The sequence below is a fragment of the Pteropus vampyrus genome, unplaced genomic scaffold (assembly GCF_000151845.1).
Source record: "Pteropus vampyrus isolate Shadow unplaced genomic scaffold, Pvam_2.0 Scaffold571, whole genome shotgun sequence".
Taxonomy (NCBI): Eukaryota; Metazoa; Chordata; class Mammalia; order Chiroptera; family Pteropodidae; genus Pteropus; species Pteropus vampyrus.
This window is the reverse complement of record NW_011889352.1, coordinates 433,639-455,286: the sequence shown is the minus strand read 5'-3', so window position 1 is coordinate 455,286 and position 21,648 is coordinate 433,639.

Sequence of the window (21,648 nt, the reverse complement as noted above, 5' to 3'; positions counted from 1 at the left end):
ATTTCCTAAATCACAGCTCCTGAGGTAGCCAAGCTGGCGGGCTGCTGGAGGAGAGAAGGGAGTACTGAATAGATAATCCCATAGATAGTTTCCATATCAGGCCACTATCCGAAGCCATGACTAGGATTTGAAGATTAGCTGTCACTGCCATGCTTATGCATCAGCGACATCATCAGTACATTTAAGTAAGTAAAAACAAAGTACAACAAATTCCAAAAAGACATTTTAAAGGAAGCCAGTGGGGTTGTGAGTTTAGATGATGGATTGAGTGCATGTATCTAATTTTACTTCTTCCTGAAACACACTAAAACTGCATTAAAATGATTTTTACAAAAGACATAAACACACAAGTACAAGGAAAATAGGAGACATGGTAAGAGCAATAAAATTTTGGAAACTGGAAAGCAGATGGACACGTGGTAACTGACTTCACAGGACCAAGAAAGCTGAATCCCCAGCTGGCTTTAAACAACAGAATCTTCAAAAGACTCAGGAGTTGGCAGCATCAAGTATACCTAGCACTGGGGTAAAGGAGAGACTTCAAATAAGGAAGAAAATGCTACCTGAGAAGCAGTTGGATTCCTAGCTGCCTTTTCCCTCTTCATGGCACCAAGTGTCTGTCCTTATCCTGACAGAAATCTAGAGGTTTTATCTCTAGGGATTAAAACAGATGACTTTAGACTAAGGGATGCCAGATACCTTTGAGAGCAGAGCTTCTTCCTGGAAGCTGGGTGGCGGTTGTGGGGGCGGGGGTTGTGGGTTGCTCATATATTGACTCTCCAGGCCTCTTCCCTCACTTGTTTCTCCAACCAGACTCTTTCCACCAGCAGGAGATTAGAAAATTTTTCTTTGGGACTCTGACTAGAACAAGAAGAAAATCTAAAAATACTAACTTCAGAGGTCTCCAAGCAACAGCCCACCCAGACTACCTTAGAGTAAAGTTTAAAGTTGGCAAGCTCTGCCCACTTGCTCAGAACTTTTAATCAGTTTTTAGTTTCCCACTATTAAGAGCAAAAAACAAGGTATCTGAGGATAGTCCTCAGCAAGAAAGATGAAGACCCAAATAAATACAAGAAAAAAGCAACATGAAGCAACAGTGACTACGCAGGGAGGAAAAAACAAACTAAACAAACAAAAATTCCCATATACTCAGATAATAGACAACACTGCATACATGAAACAAGAACATGATACTATGAGAAAAATTCATTTAGAGGACAAAAAAGAGCTCTTAAAAATTAAAAACAATTATGAAACAAAAAATAAAATAGAAGGGCTAGACTGTAAGATAAAGGATTTTCTCAGAAAATAGAACAAAGAGTAGATAAAGAGCAAAGAGTCGGAAAATGAGAGGTATGTCCGAGAAGGTTTACCATCCAAATTAGAGCTGCCAAAAGAGATAAATGTAATTGGAGCAGAGAAAATCACCAATGAAATAATTCAAGAAAATTTCTCAGAACTGAAGAACGTGAGTTGTCAGATCAACAGGGCCTATAGAGTCCTAAGCACAATGGGTGAAAATAGACCCTCACAAAAGCACGTTTATTATTTTCAGAAGTCTGGAGCAAAGAGAATTTATATAAGCTTCTAGAAAGAAATAAATACACACATATAGAGAATTAAGAATCCAAATAACTTCAGATCTCTCCATAGTGACACCCTAAACAAGAATACAATGGTACAAGATACCACTAATATTTTATTCTTAAACTAGGCTAGGTGGCAAGTACATGGGTATTGTGTTTCTGTTCATTAAACCATACCTATATTTTAATAAACTCTTCTTAATGCATAATACAGTAAAATATAAAATAATGAATGTCAATGCCATTATCATAGGATAAAATTTACCAAAAGCCACATCTGACCCTTGAGCTATATCAGTGCAAATAGTCCTTTCATTGTGGAATTTCAAATAAAAGACCCTAGACCATCTAATCTAGCTTCCTTTTTATGTGTAACCATTATTATTTTAGCTAGCTTTGGTATATCATCATATCATATAAGTTGCAATATAAATGTATAAGGTCATGTTGTTGCAGAGCTTGGTAAGTTGTTCCTTTGTTTCTTACTGGTGCCTTTCTCCTTTATCTGGGTCCTTTATCTTTTGAAGAATACGCTTAAGATTTTTCTTCATTGGCCTTCATAATTTCATTTTGCTCAGATATACAAGTGAAGATGGTTGATGGGGAAACCGAAAGAGCAAAGTTTGTTTTCTTACTATCCAAGCTTGACTGTGTTTACTTCTCCCCCAGAATGTATCCATTTAAGTTTACTCAGTTCAATGTAAAGAGCTTGGGGTACCTGGGATCTTTCTGGTAAAATTAATATGAGCTGACTCACTGACATATATCTCAAGTGGTCCATTGGTCCAATGAGTAACATCCTGGAAGAAACATGAGTTATTGTTACTCATAATTATTCCTTCACCTTTCCTGGAATGCCTTTGAAGGCACTAGGCATCAGCAATATCTATCATCAAAAGCTCTTTTGTCTGCAGTTTCTGTGATTGCATTCAGCTTATTCACAGCAGAGAAAGAGTTTTTCTTCCTAAGATGATGGCTTTCTTTCTATAAAAGGTATCCGCCTGCAGAAAGGAAGTTGGCACAGATTCTGAAGAGCCAATCAATTTCTTAGCTGTTCTTCTTGAACAAGCAACCCTTTCTTGGTAGCTCTAGAATTTTGCTACAATTGAGGAAGTTGAGTAACTTGTCAGCTGGTCATTTGTAACCAATAAAACTGAAAAGATTATCCACCTTTATCCCAATTTTGGATAGAAAAGATCTATAATTCTGTAATTGTGTCTTAAGGGTTGACTATGTTATGGAATTCCATCTGGACAAGATTTTGCTGTAGATCTTGGCATTCCTGGCATGAAGGAATTAGAAATCTAAGTCAGAACTGTATGTATTAACTTGTAGATTGTTTTCATAGTATAATGAGTTAAAGAATGAGCTGAAGCACTGAGATATGAAGGGTATTAATTATAACTTTTTTTTGGTTGCAAAGGACAAAAACTCTTTAGTACAAGCTTACTAAAAACAAGAAACTTACTATAATAAGGATACAGAAGAATCACAGAGGCCAAGGGCAGAAATGTGATTTGTCTTCAAGAAGGGATTAAAACTGGGAATTGGAAGAACCCAGGGACTCTTTTACTCATCTCTGCTCTTCTCTGTGCATGTGTATCATTTCCCCACCCCCTTTGCAGATCAGCTTTTCTTTGCTTCTTGGAAGAATGAGGCCACTCCTGTGTTGATTCTGTGTTAGAATGGTCTGGGCTATGGTGAAGCAAGAAAGAAATCCTAAATCATAAAGAGTTCTTTCCTCACTCATGTCACAACTTTTTTATGTGATGGGAAGCTCTTCTCCATCTTTTTAATAGCTATGTCATCTGGAACATGTGGCGTCCAAGGTCATGGTTGTGGGGAAACAGAAAGTGGAATGATATTTTCAACAGCCAAGACTAAAAGTTGTTGGAATCATTTGTTCATTTCCCATTGGCTAGAACTTAGTCATATGGCTCCAATCTACTTACAAGGGAAACCAGGAAACAGGAGGAACAGATGGTTAGTTAGTGAGCACCAACAGCCTCAGTTACATCTTTCGTGAACAGACAACCCAGACCAATTAGTCAAATTCTTTGTTTCCTGGAATTGTTTCTATTAGTCCAAATTCCATATTCCTAGGGAAGAGACTCTGGCCTAGCTTTGGTCAGATGTCCACTGTGATCCAACCTGTTCTCTCTTGAAGAGACAGTCATGTTGAACAGAATGGCTCTCAGGTTCCCACCAGTTTTAACATGTGACTCAAATGTGGAAGGAAAGGACAATACTCAGAAAGAATAGGCCCTTCAGACAGTTAGTGTCCACTACCAGGAGTCATGTTTCGTTTCTGAATTCTCTAAGAATCAGTCTCTCTCATATACTCTTTCTCAATAATGGTATCTGTTTTATGGAATTCTGTATTTTAAAGATGAAAATATAGTAAACCTGCTTGGAAAAGTTAGGACTTACTATTTTTCTCTCGGAATAACTGTTGACAAGAACTATTTCTGGAAATAAGGCACCTGAGTTGTGAGGGTGGTTACCCAACATATAAATGTGGACATCATTTTTCCTGATCTCTGTTGAGAGCTACTAGAACACAAAGGTGGCACTGGAGTCCTTCCAAATGGACCCCTAATTGTAGTCATTAGAGTTGTTCCAAGTGGTGAGATTGCATTTTTCTACCTCCTTTGTAATTAGGTGTGGACATGTGACTTGCTTTGACTAATGAAATGGAAATAGAAGTGGCATGTGTCACTTGCAAGCAGAGGCTTTAAGAGCCAATGTGTGGTTCGCTATATTTTCTTCTCCCAGCTGGGGTATTTGTAAAAGTAGATGTTGAGATGGAATAGTTCAGTCTGGATCTCCCTGCCTACCCATGCTGGGCATTTCGCATGAGCAAACTATCAACTTTTGTTGCGGTGAGACACTGAGATTTGGGAGCTGTTTGTTACTATAGATAACCTCGTCCATTCTGTCTGTTATACCCCATTTGTAGCCACAAGGGACCCCTAACAATATGCACAATCATATCTGGCAATCCCGCTCAAGCAGAGTGCTCTTCCTCCCCTGTGCCATCCATAGGAGGACCAGCTGTGTGGTTTACATCAGATTGGTAGGGATTGTGACACTTGAGTCCATTTGTATGGCCCCTTATTGCAATAGCCACATGAATTATATGGTCACAGATATTTTAAACGGGAAAATCTTTGGATGTAGAAAACCACAGGATAGATTATATCTGAAATAAATATTTAGACACTCAGCTGCTCCACCTTCCAGAAGGATAGGCCGATTCACTATGCTTACCACAGACTGCCTGCACAGACTACACTTTGTTAAAGATTAGATAAAGATGAAGTGCTAATCGGAGAGCAAGGAAGAGCATGAGACACTGCTGTGGTTCAATACAAACAAAGCCTGCTTGTCTCACTGTAGCAGCTGTAACATTCTTCCCAGGCTGCAGACTAATGAGCCACACTCTAACTCACTTTCTAACAAGGTTTGCTTACAGATATACTCAGATTAAATTAAGAATCAGACAAATCTGATTACTTGTTAAAGGACCAAATTTTACTTTAGACACTAAAGATAAGAGAATTAAAGATGTATATAGAGATAAAGAGGAAATTCTGAGCTCCTTCAATACAGGCGGGACCCAGCATATGATCAATCTGAATTTCTAAAAATCTTAGGTAAAGTATTAATGGCACAAGCCAAGGAGAACCTAGAAGATACCAGAGGTGAAGGTAATGCAATGAAAACTGCCTGAGAGCAGCAATAAAGGAGCCCTTCAGCTGAAGTCACAGTCCTGAACTAAAACACTCGATTGTGCATCTCCTCCTTACCATTCTCCCAAATACTTCTTTCTCTCACTTGGCCTTAACACCCCCAAATTATGGTTTTGGAACTTCTCCAGGCATCTCATTGTGCTTGCTCTTCCTGACTCTGGTGATTAGCGCTGGGCCTGTCTTAGGCTCAGGGCTGTGGTCAGCCCATAGCCTTTGTGCACATGAAAAAAGATGTGTCATCTTCCTTGTAGATGCTGCTATGAGCCAAGGCCATCCGACTGGAAAGCAGAGCATAGATCAAATTTCAGAATCCACTGACCCCTCTGGCCTGACTCTGAAGTACAGGGCACCCAGCAGCCCTGTCCATTTACCCGCTATCCTTAAATTCTTTCATCGTCCAGCCTTGGAACTACAGTGTACAAAAGTTTATAACTTGGTACAAAATCCCCCCAAAGAAGCTTTGATGATGATGATTAGGAGGAGGAAAAGAGAAAAAGGATGATAATAATATTATTATGTGATAATAATTATATTATTAATGATAATAATTATGTGACAGTAATTATTTTTAGTTATTAGTAATATTATTATGATTATTACTTACTATAGCACTTAGGTTAATAGCATACTCCCAGACAAGCCAATTGAATGAATAATGCTGCTAAATTTTCATACTGATAATTTTGGTTTAAATTCTTGTTCCTGGGACCAAGGATTGAATAAGGCTCAAATCTCAAATGGGAGGAGAAAAGAAAGCATGAAGAGGAGATGAAGGAGGAAGAAGAGCAGGCAGAGTGTTAATTCTTTTCTTAGACCACAAGTCAAAATTAGAGATGTTGACTTTGGGCATTTTTTTTACCTTCTTTCTACATGTCTCCTAGGGTGTCCTGTGCCCTCATTGTACACACACACACACACACACACACACACACACACACACACACACACACACACACCCTACATACCCCTGCCCCACTTCCAGAAGGACACTGTGTTCTAGAGTTATCTGCTTTTTCTTTCCCTAGTGTGTGGAAAGAAGAAACTTCCTTTTACCTTCAAGGTTCTTTTAGCTGGTCTAAAAGTCAAATAGACATGACACATAATGAATGAAGATGATAAGAAGTATAGATAGAAATTTAGTAATTAGAAGATTTCTAACCTATCTATGCCCTGCCCCATAGATAGCTTAGAAAAGTTATCTCTGATAATCTCTTATTATGAGCACAGCCCCTAATTCAAATTCTTCTAGGTAGTTAAGTGGGGGAAGAGATTTCTCTTGAGCCCACAAGGTCTTTGTTGCCTCTAGCTTGAAACAGTTCATATACCACAGAGGCACATCTTGGGGTGACTCATTTTAAACCCCCACACCAGCAAACAAAATTCCATCTTCTTGGTGTAGCTGGTTTGTAAGAAGGGAAGTATCTGGTTTAATCAAACCATATTAAGATAAGAATAATCGATGATCATAGTGCTTTCTTGGAAGTTTTTTCCCCTCTCTTTTTTATGTTGTATTTGTTATTTATTTGTTTAGAAGGAGATGCTTACCAAAAAGAAGGCCCATCCCTGACTGGATGTTTGCTCCTGGAAACAGCTCCCCTGAGCTATTCCTGCTTCCTATATTTTCTTCCTTCCTTTCCCTTCTGATTTTCTAAAGGCTCTAGTTTTTTTCCTACAATGATTCCCTTGCAGGAGAAGCAGGGGCCCTAACAGTGGGGCCATCTTTTGGAGGGAGCAGTCGAATAGAGGTTGTGTCCACTTTTTAGTTGGGGTCTACACATACTAGGTACAAGGCAGGTTCTGGGGCAGGTAGGGGGCCTTATGTGGTTATCATACACCCATACCTGGCAGCAGTACCCACTCTAGGTCCTAAAAATCTTTGCAGAAAAAGAGTGTTTTTTGTAGTGAGACATTCCTGATTAGATCTGAGTCAAACATGAATCAGTGCAGAAAATGAGAGCAGTACAGTGTGCATAATATTACTGTCAGTGTATCCCTCGACCGATATTGAGTTGCCTGAAATTTTACATTATGGGAAATTATCTTTTTAATTAAATGACTTCAGAGTGAATAACATTGTTCTATAGTGAACTCTAAGTGAGCTAATGATGCCCCCTTTTAAAATAAAGCATGATGTGGGAAAAGAAAGTAGTCTTTTAATGGATCCCCAATTATTTCTTAGTCACTATTACTGGAGGTTGATAAAGACAAATTCGTTCTTAGAATATTGATGGTACAGTCTGTAGAAAGTACCAAAAATACATCTTGGAATCTGAAACAAAGTAAATATATTCTTTTAATTCATATTTCAGGACTTCAGAAGGATATCACTCCAGTTACATATCAAAAGGTTTTTGCTAGAGTTTCCCCAGTTTCTTGCCCTTGCTTCTTTTGCACAAACATACAAAGAATGTGCTGGTCTTTCTATTTTTATTTTAAAAACAGAAATTGGAAGAACTTGTTGAAATACTTGATACGACTAATTGAGGAACAAACAGTCAGAGGAATTGTTTTCTTGGAATCAAGTTTGGGTTGAGGAAAGTCTTACTCAGCAGTGTTCTGACCCTCTGGGTACTCAGTGCTCTCTAAAGGGACGAATATCCTCTGGCTGCTCAGTGGGAGGGGTGAACAACGTCATTAGTCCCTGGGTTTAAACAAAGAGGGCCTATAATGGCTATTTTGTTTTCTGCTTTGCAGAAGAACAAAGCTAAAGAATATGCTACTCATGATTAATTCTGGAGAAAAAAATTCCATGCAACTAGAATTTTTTTCAAAATTAAAAAAAAAAAATATTTCAACCCATATCAATACCCTCTTAGGACAAATGATATTGTGCAGTGTGGTGAGTGCTTAGGAGAATGTGTTATTTATTTTCATCCTTTTCCTGGCCTCCTCCTCCTGGCAAATTTCAAGGCCAACAGAAGACAAAGGGAGAGGCAAGGCTGCCCCTGGACTAATGGTGGGTGGGTAGTGTTGAGTGGAGCACAGAGGGAATTGAGGCGTTGGGGTGGTGAGGGCAGCTCACCACTCATAAGCTATGAGACCCTGAATCACTTACTCCTCGTTCTCAGTCTCTGCATCTGTAAAATGGGAGACTGGACTAGATCAGGGTCCCAACCTCTGTGAGGGCTTCCCTGATAACTTAGGTCACATTTTACTTCCTTTTCAATACACTATTTAAAACTCCATAACCATGACATTCTCTTAAGCATAATTCTTATTCAATACATACAGATTTATATTTTATCAGCCACTGCAGAATTTCAGTCCTGGTATATGGAAATTGTAGGTCACTCCTTCCATGAGTAGCTGGGAAAAGAGAAATGGAAGTTGAACATAGAAAAGAAATTAACACAAAGACAAAGTGGAGATTTTTGAAATGAAGATTTAGGCAGGACCAAGGAAGACAGGCAGTAATGATCCTGGGCTTTGGAAGTACCTCTTGTGGTATCAGTGGGGAGAGAAAGGAGAGGTATGCATGTATCTGGATGAAGTTACCATGGGCAATCCAGGGTGGCAAAACTCTAGATATTGGGAGAGATCAGTTCTCAAAAGCTTTTCCATCTCGAGTCTTCAACATTTCTTTGGGACCCAGATATTTAGGAGGCAGGGATAAGACTGATGTCAAACTTGACCTTAGGCTTGGTTCTCCCCCAAAGCAGACCTAAACAAGGGTTTTAATACCAGCAGTTTGTCTAGATGTGATCCTAGGAAGTCAATAAAAAGTGTTAATGAACACATTACTGTTGTGCTCAGCTGGGGCCTGATCCCTCTGGAGACTTCTAGAACACTGTATATGTCCCACCTGAGTTGTCCCACTTGAGGGGTAAGAGCTGGTACATTTTTTCTCCAGCTCTCTTTTGCTCCTGGAAGCATTCAGTCCTCAGCACTTCCAGCCTGCCCCCTCACCCCCCAGCCTACCCCCGCAGCTGAAAAAAGCCTTCAGGCAGAATCGTAGATACTTATAGTAGGAAGTTCCTGGCATGTAAGAAATATGGATAGGAAAATAGTGTGTCTGATAGAAACTACCAAATCATAAAATAAGGAAGAACTTGAATATTCAGAGGAAGACCAACCCCAGAAAGAGTTCTTCTCACTATGGACATTTTTAGAAATCCTGCAAAATGATTTTTAAACTTATTGAAACTACAGAAAAGAAGGTCCTGAAAGATATCTTGCTAGTGAGTATAAAATGGTAAAGGGTTGAATATTTCTGTAGTAGTCATAATATTAAGATGTATGAAAGTTATTTATTTTAGTACAAGAAAAAATAATTCTAATGGTTTTTAAAGATTTACTCCAAACATCATTTCCCCTAATATGATTTCCACCATAGGGATTAAAGTTCTTGAACCACAGGTCCTTCTGCCTGAGAGTTCTTAAGAATATGGTCTCTGTCGTTAAGGAGCCACTATTATATAGCCTTTTATTTCATTTTTTATTGATATTATTCGACCCCCTTAGAAACTGAATTCTCTACAGTGATGCGGGTCCATGAACTTTTCATGGCACCTAGAACAACTCCTTGTACATAGTAGTTCTTCAATAATATTATTGATGCCATCCTAAATTTTCTCAATAGTTGCACAGTTATATTTCCAAAACTATTAGGGAAATGATATAAATTTATAAGGGAAAAATATATCTTGATGACAAATGGTCAAAAATATGAGCAGTTCACACAGCGAGAGGAGGCTCATACAAGAACAGCAAACAGATGTGAAATGTCAAGCTCCTCTAACAACTGATTTGGTGGAGTCTATTGTTTGGTCTGACCAGAGCACTTCTATTTGGTACCCTGTCTTTGAAATAATGCTCTTCCTTCCACTTCAAACTAATGGCTCTGACAGGGATGCTCTTCCTTCCACTTCAAACTAATGGCTCTGACAGGGAATGCCAGTTATAGCACCCAACTCCCTGGCCACAGTTGATCAGTTTAGTAGTGAGCAACTGACTCAAGCCAGGCCAATGAGACTCCTTCCCTGAGAATGTGGAGTTGTCAATATGAAACACGGGAGCAGCTGGTGGCCAAGTTTCCTACTATGTGGAGGAAGCCAGGGTGAGAGAATGAGACCAATGTACAGAGAAAAGCAGAGGCCAGAGACAGGAGAAGGAAACAAGCACCCAGCTGTACTTCTACCTTTCCTTCCTATAAAAGGTTGAGATTGTTTTACTTGAAACCAAGAGCTCCATCTCGTACAGTGGAAAAATCCAAATGTAAGTATATCTAATGTAGGATTATTGTACCAACAAGAACAAAAATACATGAAGATGAAAGTTTAGAGGCATGTGATGATTCTGTAATAATGCTCTTTTTCTGGAAAGCATCTTGGACATATATATGACATAGATCAGAGACTAAACCTTTAAAATTCTTCACAACCCTGAGCTTATAATTCTATGATTAATAGAAATGATCAAACACTTTGTCCAAGTTACAATTAAGGTAGATGAAAAGAAGGAAATTAGCATCTATTGAGTTTTAGAATGCAACAAATAGTATGTTAAGAATTACATATAATAATAGCTAACATTATTAAATACTTACAGTGCCTTAAGCATAGATCTAAGGGTTTACATGTATATATTATCTCACATAATTCTCAAACTAATCATATGAAGTGGGTACTATTATTATTTCTGTTTTTTAAATGAGCAAACTGTGCCTCAGAGAGGTTAAGTAATTTGCCCAAGTGGTAGAACCAGGATTCAAACGCTGTCTGCCAGTGCTCACAACCTTAACTCTACATTAAAAACTACCTTATTTAACTTTGAAAAATGTAACATATACCGAGGAGATAATTCAAAGAAAAGGAAAGGCATGTAGATATGCATAGAAGCACTCATCAGTATATCTAAAAACTAGAAAATGTCCACATACATGGCTGCAGGGAAATAAGACAGCAAATATGATACAGTGATACAATAAATAAGCGTGTTGCCGATAGAAATGCTAAACATGAGAAACATGTAGAATCAGTAAAGGACTATAGAAAGCAATAGCAGATGAGAAAAAGTATAATTCAGCATGATAAATACTGGTTTCTAACAATTATGCACAATTATTTTTATGCAAGCAGTGGAATGGAACAAGTCTTCAGAGTTTATGAAAACATGGAAATTTGAGGAGTTTTTTAATTTTTGTTTTAGTAAGTTCATGTTGCTATTGGGGCTTAGATATTTCTATTTAACTTTCATTGTAAAGTTGATTAAATACTCAATTAAAAGCAAACTTATTAAAGATTTAAAGTAATATTAATAGAAGAAAATAGTTTTATGAGTTTAAAAAAGGCTTTTTATTAGGTAAGTTTCATTTGAAGAATATATATAAAAATGGGAAGGACTGTATAATATACTAAGAAGAGAAAACAGTAAACAAGAAAGGTAAATTCACATCTTCTCACCTGTCCCCGATCTGTTGCAATCCTACCTATCCCTTAAAGTCTTGCTCCAGTGCCACCATCCTAAGTTTCCCAACTAGAAGGTTTCTCTAAGCAAGCATGGTACTTTATTTGTCTCTCTCATGGCACTTGTATCATTCTACTTTGTTTTATAGCTGTGTACTTGGTCCCCTTCTCAACCATAAGCTCTACAAATGTAGCAACCATGCATCTGCAACATCTTTGTAGGCCCAGTTGTCCCACATTGTGCCACATGGTGGGCGCCCAACACCTGTTTGTTAGATGAATAAGTGTTCTTACAAGAGTTAAGAGACAAAAGACTTGAAAGGCACAGTTTTGAACAATAACCAGCCGTGATTGGGGATTATTAGAATGGTTGTCCTTAAGAAAGTTATTTCTTCTGCCAGATTGAGGAGGTGAGTGGTGTAGTTCTGATGGGTTCCAGAAGGGTAGCAGAAGCATAAAGTGATTTTGATTTGACGAGCTCTAAAGCCAATATATCTGGACATGATAAAAATTCTTAATCTTGATTTATGATTACAGCTGGCAAAGAACATTGAAAGGAGAAAAGTTGAAGAAAGAATAAGTGGGAATAGAAATCAGAGAAATTTCAAAGGCATTATCCCAAAGAAGTCTTTTGGTCTTTCCCTCATAAGGCCCAAGTTCCTTTGTTATGCCTGTTTAAAAAAAAAAGGTTTCTGTCCTCACCTTCTTTAATCATAGGGAGTTTATTAAAATGAGCAAAGTAGATTGGACATTCTAACACACACACACACACACACACACTTTCTCTGTCATGCCAATGACTGACTACATTTTTTTTTTTTACCAAATAAAAACAGACACACAGTGTCAAAGAATTCCTATTACTATTTGAATTCTAAAGGCCTAAGGATTCTTAACCTTCTTCACACTGATATAGCTCTGATTCAGATAGTATACAAAATATCAGAGGGTTCTTCCTTTCCACTTTGCCTGAGAGATGTGCGGGAACATCTTGCAAGTTGGAATTGTAAACTCTTTGGGTTCAGGAATTAGGTCATAAATTATACGCAGTGTCTTGGCAGTGCTAAGCTTAAATATTTACTAACATGATTTCATTGATTACCAGTCACAAAGAAATAAATCCTCTCAATACCTACTCTTCTATAAGCAGGTAACTCCTCTACTTTGCCTATTAAATACACAGAGTCCTCTTTAAAAAATTTAGTGCGTGTGTGTGTGTGGGGGGTAATTTTTGGCTTATTGTCTGTCTTCCCTCACTAGAATATAAGTTTCATGAGAGCAAAACTATTGTCTGTTTTGTTCAAGTATGGTATCTCCAGAGCCTACAATCGTGCCTGATGCTCAGTAAATACTATGCTGAGTAAGAGAATAAATAAATGATTGAATGACCAAACATTGTTGTGGTTTTAAAGTCTTTTGTAAATATTAATCTGAATATCTTACACGAATATACATGTAGCTCTTCAGTGACCTTCCCTTCCTTACTACCCTTACCCCCCACTCATCAGATAAACTAATGTTGACTATGCATAAGGATCTATCAGGCGTTCATTGAATCGAAAATGAAAATGCTTTTTTCATACAACCATTTGTAAATATGAAAAAAAAATCTTGAATCAAATTCAAAAACTAAGAACAGAAATGGAGGGGGCAGGGAAGAAATGAAATGAGAGTTGATTGAACTCAGGAAAGAAATAGAAGAAAAAGAAACAAAATCAGATCAGAAATGAAGACTAAATCAGAAGATACTCAAGATTAGATTTTAGTGAAAATTAAAAAAAAAAAGATTTTCAATATTTTATAATTATAAATAATGCCGTCATAAATAACCTCTTCTGCACATGTAAAGAAAATGAAAATGCTTTGCTTTTGTGAAAACTTATGTGGGGAATTTGCATCTCAAAAAAGATGTTTGTAATACCAATATGTATTTTGTTTTATTCAATCCAGATTGTTGGGTGGAGTCCCTTAGCTAAAAGTCACTCTCAAGCAATATGAATTGCTTGTTATTCTCACAAAGAATTTACAGGAAACAATTTGTAAAGGTTGCCATCAGACTGAAGTCATTGTTGGCACTAGGAATCAGTGTGTCATCAACCTCAGAGCAATCATTTAACCTGGGTCTGCTCGGAGAAATCTCTATAATGCAAGGAAAATTGAATTATACTGCCTCAGATTACAGTCACTTTTGATATTATTCCAGTTTGATTATGGAGTTTACAGTATTTGACATAGCAGTTTTTCTCATCCTCCCACTATGTAGAAATATCTATTTTACATGTGCTTAACACCAGATCTGTCATTACCAAAGAGGGTTTTTTTTGTTTGTTTTTTTAAATCTGTTCTCCTTGTCGTACTCAGGAAATTTCTGTAGGAATAGCTAGGAAACAAATGGTTTTTGAGTGGCCGGCCTGTTCCATCCAGTAGACTGCATCTGATCAAATAATAATAGCAGAAGAAAAAAAACTTCTACTCATCTTGAAGGAACTATCCTTCAGTCTAGGTGACAGATAGGACAATTGTTCTAGGTAAGCCTATGTAGACATCATTATTGCAGAGAAACACTGGATCCAAACATGCAGTGAAGATGGACAGTTTTGTGCTCCCAGTTTCTTCCAGTGTGTTTATTTTTATCTCTCTGAGAAAACAGGGTTAAAAATATGGAAACACATAGATTTACACCATTAACAAATGGACTAATGCCTTATGTTTCCAATCTGAGTGTCCAACACAAAATTGGAAAACAAGGTCTTGGCAAAACCCAAATGACCATTTTTTTTATCTCATTTTATTTACTGATTCAGCAAAAATGTATTGAATCCTGTGAGCCATGAACACAAAGTACTCTGAAAATAATGCAGAAACACCTTACTGTATAGACTCCCTAACCAAATGATTTTGAATGAATGTCTTCCTTACTGAGAACAATCATAGATTGATGTTAAAAATCTCTCTGTCTCAGAAGATGCAGCAACCATCAAGTCTAAGTGCTTAAGGATGCTTCATTCCATCGAGTAACTATCCTAGAAAGACTGACAAGAAGTATGTGGTCTTCTTCCTCTCCTCTCTAAACATAATCATGTCTTTTGTTTAGCAGCTGAGATCGCTGTTTATAAGCCCTGTCATTCAGCACCCTGGTATCTGGGCCTCCCAAGTTGAACAAGATTTCTTGATTGAGTCAAGCCATACATTTGCTGATTGTCCTGGACCAGTGTGGCCTGTTGGCTGCTATCACCCTCCAGCAGCTGAAGCTTATAGTGTGACATGATTTGCCCTGATAGCCCTTCTACAGCCCACCTATTGTTCCCATCACTGTCCATTCCACAGCTGATTAGGCAACCTCCTGTCAGTGGTTCTTGTGCATCTAGGCCAAAGAAATTAATTTGCACTCATGCTTAGCTGCAGCTAGCTAATTGGACTCTAGGGTCACTTCTTTGTCTTATATAATTAATCAGAGTCTACTTAGTTAATTATTACAATATTTGTTCAACACATATCTGTTGAACATTTACAAAGTACCTGACACCGTGCAAGGTGCAGAGGACACAATAGGCCACGCAAGTTCCAGTAGCCTAAAAAATTAATGCATTTCTCTAATTTCTACCTAGTTTTTCTATTTTAAGTTGCATAAGTGTTTTTTTAAACTTAACTATGAAACCATGATCCCTTCTTTTGTAATTCTATTTTTTCAAACAAAATTAACATCTCTAGAGATCTGATTAACATTTTATTCACTCTTATTTGCTATTTATGAATTTAAAGATATTTAGTTACCTAAAGGACTTCTGGAATATATTTGGGTGGTGCTATGAAGTATTTGATCAAAAATAACTTAATTCAAATTTCTAATAAAGGATTTCTACAAGTAGGTGTTTTAAGATCATCTCTATTGTTTTGTATTGCACTTGGTCACTTTTGAATCCTTATAAATATCTGGGCCTATTCTGAGGTTTCTCTTTGTTTCGATGACTTATATTTCTATGTTGTTTGTTCATTGCCTTTTCTCTTTTTTAAGAATATTTTTTTACCCTCGCTTCTTTTCTTTTTAAAAAATGAGTATTATAACATTTTTTAAATTCTAAAGAAAATTCCGTTTTTATTTTGATTGGAATTGCGGTAAATTTAAAGAATATACTAAGAATTGACAGCTTTATAATTTTTTATTCTTTCTAGATGTTATTGCTCCATAAATTTTATTATTCTGTTTATATAGCCAAACATTTCTTATTAACTCTACTACTCTTTATGTATACTTTATTGCTAGCGTAAGTTGGATCTTTTAAAAATTAGGTTTTTCTAGTTTGTAATTGCTGGTATTCAAAAATCTGAATGGCTTTTGTAGCCATTCGTTTTATCTAGTCATTTATTATTCTATTAAGTCTAAAAATTTTAGCTGATTCCTTGGGCATTTTGTTAGATGCATAATCAGTTGTCTTCAAATGGTGATATTTTGTTTCTTCCATTATTTATTCTTGTTGGGTTTATTTCATCTTTCTTCTTACATTGGCTTGAACTCCCAAACCAATATTAAATCAAAATGATGATAGAGGGCTTGTCTCTAGTGATATTTTAAATACTTTCCTTCATGCCTTAAGCTAATTGGCAACCCTGAGTACAAGAAGAGGAATGACAGAAAGTTTGAAATCAAACATTGCTTTATGGAAAACTTGGCCTTTCATAAATTTAATAACTGTAATTAACTTATGTTTTTTGGTCTTTTAGCCAATATCTAGTAATTATAATATTGAGATGCTATTGGTAATATTGAATTAGGAACTGGAAATATGTTTGTCATAAGTTGAAACTTTATTTTCATACCTTCAGTTGACATTGTTATAATTATCAAAAAATTATAGGTTGAATGTCAGGTTTCTTTTAAAAATAGTATTTTGTGCTGATTTAAAAGGTATATAGCTACTAAGGAATAAATTATGATTTTGATTAATACTATCAAGAATGTTCATTCTTCCAGTGTGTTATGCTCCTAGAAAAGCTACTGGAAGTCAAAATTACATAAGCCAAATTTTTACATAAAATAATGGTATAATAAATTCAGAATTGAATTCATAATTAGGGGTCAAATATCCAAATTTTCCTAACAATGACTTCAAACATTAAGTAAAATGTAAATGTTATATAATATGAAGCCTTGTTAAGCTTATCTATAAACTAACATTAATTTATTGACTAGGGCAACACAGTTACCCATCATGTATCTTTCTATTTGCTAGAGCATCATCATGTTCTGCAGGTCTTTCTCATTTTCATTGTCATTTATTCCTATTTTAAATAAAGTAAGTTAAAAGATTAGGGAACACATATATCAAGTTCATAAGTTACAGAAGGGTTTCTTTGGAGTGTTGAGTTAGCACAAGGGTTAGGAGCAAAGGTTTTGGGGTAAGGCATACTTGGGCATAAAGCCTGGTTCTGACTATTATTCATGTAAAAATATTTAGTGAGTTATAAATACTAGGGATACATCAGCAGACAAAACAGACAACATCCTCACTCTCATAGAGTTTATCTGTTAGTACTACTTTCTAGCCATGATGTAAGAAAGTTTTATTATTGGTTTTTTTTTTTTTTTTAAACAATTCTGGGCTTCAACTTCATCATTCATAAAGTAAGAACAGCAGCATCTACCTCATAGGGTCATTTTAAAAATTAAATTAGGTAATGTCTATAAAGCACCTGGCACATGTAAGAACTCAATAACTGGTAGCTCATTTTCATATTTTGAACATCTCTTTTTGAGAAAAAATGTGAGAAACAAATACTCATTGTAGAAAAGGAGAACATTAAATCACCCATAATCTTAACATCTATAGATAACTATTACTGCTATTTTAATATATACTTACAAGTTTTCTTCTATGCATATTTAAAAAAATCTATGGCACATACTTTTTAGACTTTCTGAGATCCATTTTACCCAATTACCCTTCCGAAAGTTTGTACCTATGTATATTCCCACCTGTCCTCTCTTTGGGAGATTTAACGTCAATTGAAAACTTTTTTAAAGAATAGTACCTCATTAGAACATGCAAATTTTACTTTAGTTATTGACTATGACTTCCAAATTTAAAAAAAAGAGGGAGAGAGAGAGATTACTAAGTCCATGTCATAATTAGGGATCTTTTGACTAACGAAATCCACTCAGGTCACTTCAAAAACAGAGAGTGTATTCTAATGCTATGTGGGGAGTGGAACCAGAACCAGAGTCAGAAAGGCCTCAAGGCCCCAAGAAGTTACTTCTGCCTACCTCTGAGAAACTTTATCAACAAACCCATGGTATTTCTGCTTCTCTCCCTGCATCTGCTGATACCGCCCTCCAGAGGTTGGCTTCCAGCTTGCTCATGGCCCATAGTGGCCACCTCATGACCTTTCAGTCCAGCTCCTATGGTTGTTTAACCTCACCTAGTTTTGCAATTTCAGGTTCCTGAAAGATGAATTGAATTGTGTCAGTTTATCTTCTCTTCAACCAGTATATCCAAAGCAGAGGTCACTATACAGCTTATGGATGGGTGCTTTGGGTCAGGTATCCCTCCTTAGTCGATCAGTTGTGGCTAGGGGACAGGATGATGTAATTAATATAGATGACCATTAGAGCATCAGGAAATGTGAGCAAGGAAGACTATATGAGAAAGTAGTTATATCTGGAACATTCTAACCTAGGATCTTTGCTAGATGTAAGGGGTAGTATAATAGATGTAATTTTGGTGGTCTAATATTTGGAAGATATTTTAATGATTTATGGGGGTAATGGTTTGGAAAATTTGAAATTCGAACTGCTTTGAAAATAGATTTTATGCTTTCTTGAACTGCCCATTTAATCTGCAGTAAGAATTTCCCCTTATAATCTAATGTTATGCAGGATACATCTGCCTTTACAATGTATGAACTAATACTGACTGGTGATAAATTGTTCTCTTGATCCTGCTTAGCATACTGGAATGTCATTGTATCAAGAAGTCTCAAAGTTTGGGCTTAAATAATGGCTGAATGTAATCCTGTCTTGAATGTAATCCTGTATCTATAAAGTCAAATGTCCTCCCACCTATGGCCTAGTTGTGATTTTTATCTTATAATGATGAAATAGTGGGAGAAAATATTTGCAAACACATAACTAACAAAAGCCTTATATTTAGAATATAGTTACATGTAAAACTCAAAGCTCAATAGTAAAAAACAACAACAACAAAAAAACCCCATAAACAATCCAATTATAAAATGGATGAAAGACAGAAAGAGATTTCACAGAATGTTCTTCACAGAAAAGAATGTAGAGATGGCAAATAATCACATAAAAAGATGTTCAACATCATTAGCAACATCATTAGGGAAATGCAAGTTAAAACCACAATAAGATATCACTACATACCTACCAGAATGACTAAAATAAAATTTTTAAATGGTGATAATATCAAGTACTGAATAGCTTAGTAAAGGAAATATTCGATTTTTTTTAATTGAATTTTTCTTAGCTCTTGGTCTTTTGGGTATTAAATGCCTCTAAGAGGTACAACCTGAGCATTCCTATCGTGGCTCACAAGAATGTATTTTCTTACTGATGTGGCCAGAATACAGGGAAATAGAACTTGAAGCTGGGAAAGGAAAAACAAATATATCATTTATTGTTCAAGGAAGTGTAGATATTGAGACTCAAACTGACTATGTGGATTTTGCAGATATTACTTGAAGTCCTCATTTATTTCCCATTGAAGAGCTGTCCTTGGCTCAGTGGAATCACAGGTTTTGAAACATTATACGACAATTCAGTAGAAATAAAGTCATGCTTTCAAAAGGGATTCCTAAATCATGCTATAAGTTTCATGCTATAAGTTTCTTCAATCATCCTTAGATTACAAATTCTAAGTGAAGAAATCTCTAGCCAAGTTGCTCAATTTTAAGAAAAGCTCATTGAACTGAAAGCAAGGCCAAATTTCTGTGTTACAGGTCAAAACTCTTCTCCCACCTCCTACTCCTCCCCCTCATTCTCTTCTTTTCCATCTGAAAAACAGTGAGGAGTAGCTCTCCTGGTGCAAAAATGTAGATTAGATGATAAAATCTGGACGAACTCAGAGGCAAGGCTCTAATGTCTGTGATGTTGTTCATTTGTGTGGTGGGCCCAGATCCAAAACAGAATACATGAATATTTAAGTGTTCCACTATCATTTTGTTCTAGAAAATATGTAGGTTTGGATCTAGTGCCAAATAAATTCCAAAATTTTGTCATTCTTTTTGCAATTCACACAAGTGCATAAAAATGGATTTGGGGTTCGATTACTTTTTGTTTAGGATTTTGGGGAGTCAAGTTTATTTCCATTCTACCCAGATTTAAAATGTGTTTCTATGAAATATACTTTATATAATTGACCTTGTCTATTATATGCCTTAGTATATTCCAGACTTTTTTGAACATCATTGAGGTACATGCATTGTTTTCACAAAATTGAAACCATACTCTACATATTGTTATATAACTTTTAACTTAATTATTCATCAGACTTACCTCTCATCTTTAAATGACTACAAAGGTTTCCATTTTATGACTATTTCAGCATCTATTCAAGCACTTTTCTATTGTTGACATTTAGATTATCTCATATTTTTAGCTATTACAAATAATGTTCCTTATACATGTACCTGTCACACTTGTGCAAATACTACTAGAGAATGTAAATCTAAAACTGTGAGTTAAAAATATTTTTAATTTTGATAGTCACACATTGTGATGCTAGCCATTTGTTATTCGTCACTCCAAATAGGTTGTCGTAATTTATCTTACACCAGAAGTATATGAGTTTTCTTTTTTCCTTACCCCAGGCAACTCTAGACTTCATCAATAAGTTTAATTTTGGGTAATTTGATTGATAAAAATGAGATCTCACTTTTAATTTGCATTTTCCTAATTGCTAGTGAAACAAAATCTTTTCACGTTTATTAGGTACTAGCATTTTGTTCTTTTGTGGACTACTTAATTCATATTTCCTGCCCCTTTCTCTCTTGGGTGTTTGCCATTTATTTTATTTATAGATTTAAACTAGGGATAGTAATATTTTCTCTGTTATGAATGTCTTTTACAGAAGTTTTATAGAGTTTTACTCAGGGTCTGTACAGACTTGCTGTTATAAATCTATTTGATCATGGTATACTGCTTTTTCACATACTGATATATTTTATTAGTTCATATTTAATTTAGATTTTTTTGTCCCTATATTCATAAATGAGGTTAGACTACAATTTTTTCTCTCTTTTCTTTTTTTTTTTTTTCTGGTATTGTTATAAATGTTATATTAAACTTATAGAAGGAATTTGACAAATTTCATTCTCTTTCCATTCCCTGAAACAATTTAAATGATATAGAAGTTACCTGTACCTTGAAGGTTGGAGAAAATTTACTCACAAAATCACCTGGACCTGGAACTTTTTGTGGAAGAATGTATTTGTTGAACTTTAAAATATTTTAAGTATATTGGTCTATATTTTACCTTTTCTTGTACTTTATATAGTTTGGCAAATTTATATTTTCCTAGAAATTCTTCTATTTCATCTAGTTTCTCAAAGTATTGTTATAAAGTTGCATATACTATTTTCATATCTTTAACAAACCCTGTATCTATTGTTACACCTCTATTTTATTACTGGTGTTATAATTGTGTTTTTTCTTTTTTATTTGAGTTGATAGAGGTTTGTTCATTAAATTGCTCTTTTTAAAGAACTAGTTATCTTTTTAAAGAACTAGTTGTAAGTTTTAGTTCCAACAAATTTCTGTTTTATCTTTATTATTTTCTTCTTTCTTTTTTTGTCATTTGTTCTTTTTCTAGTTTCTTGTGTTCATTTATTTTCAGATTTTTTCTTACCAATAAATGTATCTAAAAGGACTATACATTCCTCTGAGTAGTA